Raw genomic sequence first — 6,000 nt, 5'->3', positions numbered from 1 at the left:
CACAGATCCACACATGCACACTCACACACATAGACCTACACACACATACACTCATAGATACACACACACACACACACAAACACACTCATAGACCCACACACACACTCATAGACCCCCCACCACACAAACACACTCATAGACATACCCACACAAACACACTCATAGACATACACACACACTCTCATAGACCCACACACACACTCATGCATAGATCCCCACACACACACACTCATAGACCTACACACACACACACATACTCATAGATACACACACACACCAAACACACTCATAGACCCACACACACACTCATAGACCCCCCCACACACACACACTTATAGATCCACATACACACACACACTCATAGATCCACACATGCTCATCCACACACCCACACGCACACTCATAGATCCACACACGCACACTCATAGAATCACATGCACACACTCATAGACCCACACACACACACTCATAGAATCACACACACTCATAGACCCACACACACACACACTCATAGACCCACACACTCATAGATCCACACACACACAGATCCACACACACACACACTCATAGAATCACACACACTCATAGACCCACACACACACACTCATAGACCCACACACACACACTCATAGACCCACACACTCATAGAATCACACACACACTCATAGACCCACGCGCACTCATAGATCCACACACACACACACTCTCAGACACACACACACACACACACACACACACACACACACAGACCCACACACACACATTCTCATAAACCCCCCACACACACTCATAGGCCCACACACACACACACACTCATAGATCCCCCCCATACACACACACACACACACATAGACCCACACAAACATACACTCATAGATACACACACACACTCATAGACCCACACACACACACACACACACACTCATAGACCCCTCCACACACAGACTCATAGACCCCTCCACACACACACATAGACCCCCCCACACACACACTCCTAGATCCCCCCACACACACACTCACACACACATAGACCCACACACACACATACTCAGACCCACACACACATTCTCATAAACCCCCCCACACACACACTCATAGATCCCCCCACACACACACATAGACCTACACACATATACAGATATAGAGACACACACTCATACATCCCCACATACACACACACACATAGACCCACACACACATTCTCATAAACCCCCACACACACACACTCATAGACCCACACGCACACACAGATCCACACACGCACACTCATAGAATCACACACACACTCATAGATCCACACACACACATTCTCATAAACCCCCCACACACTCATAGATCAACCCCCAACCACACACATACACACATAGACCCCCCCCCACACACACATAGATATAGACACACACACTCATACATCCCCACATACACACACACATAGACTCATAGACCCACACACACACACTCTTAGACGCACACGCACATAAACCCACACACGCACACAGATCCACACATGCACACTCACACACATAGACCTACACACACATACACTCATAGATACACACACACTCATGCATAGATCCCCACACAAACACACTCATACACATACCCACACAAACACACTCATAGACCCACACACACACACAGATACACACACTCATGCATAGATCCCCACACACACACAAACACACTCATAGATACACACACACACACTCATAGACCCCCCCACACACACACACAGATCCACACACACACACACAGATCCACACACACACACCCATAGACCCACACATATACACACACACTCACTCACAGACCCACACACACACTCTTAGATACACACGCACACACTCATAGATCCACACACACACATTCTCATAATCCCCCACCCACACACACTCATACATCCCCACATACACACACACACTCATAGATCCCCCCACACACACACTCATAGATCCCCACACACACACACTCATAGATCCCCACACACACAGACCCACACACACACTCATAGATCCACACACACACTCATAGACCCACACACACACTCTCATAACCCCCCCCACACACATAGACCCACACACACACTCTCATAACCCCCCCCCACACACACACTCACACACAGACCCACACACACATACACTCATAGATACACACACATTCACGCATAGATCCTCACACACACAAACACACTCATAGCTACACACACACTCATAGATCCACACACACACACTCATAGACACACACACACACACTCATAGACACCCACCCACCCACACACACACACACTCATAAATCCCCACACACACTCATACATCCCCACATACACACACACACTCATAGATCCAAACACACACACACTCTCATAGATCCCCACGCACACACACTCATAGATCCCCACACACACTCATAGATCCACACACACACACACACTCATAGACTCACACACACTCACTCATGGATCCACACACACACATAGAGACTCCCCACACACACTCATACGCATAGACCCACACACACACTCATAGATCCACACACACATACACACTCATAGATCCACACACACATACACACTCATAGAATCTCACACACACACTCATAGATCCAAACACACATTCTCATAACCCCCCACACACACACACACTCATAGATACACACACACATACACACTCATAGATCCACACACACACACTCATAGAATCACACACACACACACTCACAGACCCACACACACACACACGCACACTCATAGACCCCCCCCCTCACACACACACACATACACTCATAGATCCAAACACACATTCTCATAACCCCCCCCACACACACACACTCATAGATACACACACACATACACACTCATAGATGCACACACACACACTCATAGATCCACACACACACACTCATAGAATCTCTCACACACACTCATAGATCCACACCACACACTCATAGAATCACACACACACACTCACAGACCCACACACACTCACAGAACCACACACACACACACACTCATAGACCCCCCCACACACACACTCATAGACCCCCCCCCACACACACTCATAGACCCCCCACACACACACACTCCTAGATCCCCCCACACACACACACACTCACACACATAGACCCACACACACACTCATAGATCCCCCCCCCACACACACACACACATAGATCTACACACACATACAGATATAGACACACACACTCATACATCCCCACATACACACACACACACACACACATAGACCCACACACACATTCTCATAAACCCCCACACACACACACACACTCATAGACCCACACGCACACACAGATCCACACACGCACACTCATAGAATCACATACACACACTCATAGACCCACACGCACTCACAGACCCACACACACACACATTCTCATAAACCCCCCACACACTCATAGATCACCCCCCACACACATACACACATAGACCTACACACACATACACTCAGATACACACACACTCATGCATAGATCCCCACAAACACACTCATAGACCCACACACACACAGATATAGACACACACACTCATACATCCCCACATACACACACACACACACATAGACTCATAGACCCACACACACACACACTCATAGACGCACACACTCATAAACCCACACACGCACACAGATCCACACATGCACACTCACACACATAGACCTACACACACATACACTCATAGATACACACACACTCATGCATAGATCCCCCCACACAAACACACTCATAGACATACCCACACAAACACACTCATAGACATACATACACACACACACACTCTCAGACATACACACACACACACACTCATAGATCCACACACACATTCTCATAATCCCCCACCCACACACACTCATACATCCCCACATACACACACACACACACTCATAGATCCCCACACACACACACACTCATAGATCCCCACACACACACAGATCCACACACACACTCATAGACCCACACACACACTCATAGACCCACACACACACTCTCATAACCCCCCCACACACACTCTCATAATCCCCCCCCCACACACACACACTCACACACAGACCCACACACACATACACTCATAGATACACACACATTCACGCATAGATCCTCACACACACAAACACACTCATAGCTACACACACACACACACACTCATAGATACACCCACACACACTCATAGACACACACACACACACACACACACAGATCCACACACTCACTCACTCATAGACCCACACACACATTCTCATAAACCCCCACGCACACATTCTCATAAACCCCCACACACACACTCATAGATCCCCTCCACACACACACATAGACCCACACAACATACACTCATAGATCCACACACACACACAAACAGACTCATAGATACACACTCATAGATCCCCACACAAACACACTCATAGATACACTCACACATACACACTCATAGATCCACACACACATACTCATAGACCCACACACGCACACTCAGACACCCACACACGCACACTCATAGATCCACACACACACTCTCATAGACACACACACACACACATACTCATAGACACCCACCCACCCACACACACACACTCATAGATATATACACACACACTCATAGATCCACACACACACTCATAGATCCAAACACACACTCATAGATCCAAACACACACACACTCTCATAGATCCCCACACACACACACTCATAGATCCCCCCACACACACACATAGATCCACACACACACACACACACTCATAGACCCCCACACACACACTCATGGATCCACACACACACATAGAGACTCCCCACACACACTCATACGCATAGACCCACACACACACTCATAGATCCACACACACATACACACTCATAGATCCACACACACACACTCATAGAATCTCACACACACACTCATAGATCCACACACACATACACACTCATAGATCCACACACACACACTCATAGAATCTCACACACACACTCATAGAATCTCACACACACACTCAGAGAACCACACACACACACACTCAGAGAACCACACACACACACACACACACACATACACTCATAGATCCAAACACACATTCTCATAACCCCCCCACACACACACACTCATAGATACACACACACATACACACTCATAGATCCACACACACACACTCATAGATCCACACACACACACTCATAGAATCACACACACACACACACACACACATACACTCATAGATCCAAACACACATTCTCATAACCCCCCCCCACACACACACACACTCATAGAATCTCACACACACACACTCATAGATCCACACACACACACTCATAGAATCTCACACACACACTCAGAGAACCACACACACACACACTCATAGATCCACACACACACACTCATAGAATCTCACACACACACTCATAGAATCTCACACACACACTCAGAGAACCACACACACACACACTCATAGACCCCCCCCCCCACACACACACACACATACACTCATAGATCCAAACACACATTCTCATAACCCCCCCCACACACACACACTCATAGAATCTCACACACACACTCATAGATCCACACACACACACACTCATAGATCCACACACACACTCACAGACCCACACACACTCAGAGAACCACACACACACACTCATAGACCCCCACACACACACACTCCTAGATCCCCCCCACACACACACACACATAGACCCACACACACACTCATAGATCCCCCCCCCCACACACACACATACAGATATAGAGACACACACTCATACATCCCCACATACACACACACACATTCTCATAAACCCCCACACACACACACTCATAGACCCCCCCACACACACTCCTAGATCCCCCCCCCACACACACACACACACATAGACCCACACACACACTCATAGATCCCCCCCACACACACACATACAGATATAGAGACACACACTCATACATCCCCACATACACACACACACACACACATTCTCATAAACCCCCACCCACACACACTC

The sequence above is a fragment of the Hemiscyllium ocellatum genome, chromosome 44 (assembly GCF_020745735.1).
Source record: "Hemiscyllium ocellatum isolate sHemOce1 chromosome 44, sHemOce1.pat.X.cur, whole genome shotgun sequence".
In the NCBI taxonomy this organism is placed as follows: domain Eukaryota; kingdom Metazoa; phylum Chordata; class Chondrichthyes; order Orectolobiformes; family Hemiscylliidae; genus Hemiscyllium; species Hemiscyllium ocellatum.
Note: the sequence above shows the minus strand (reverse complement) of the source record.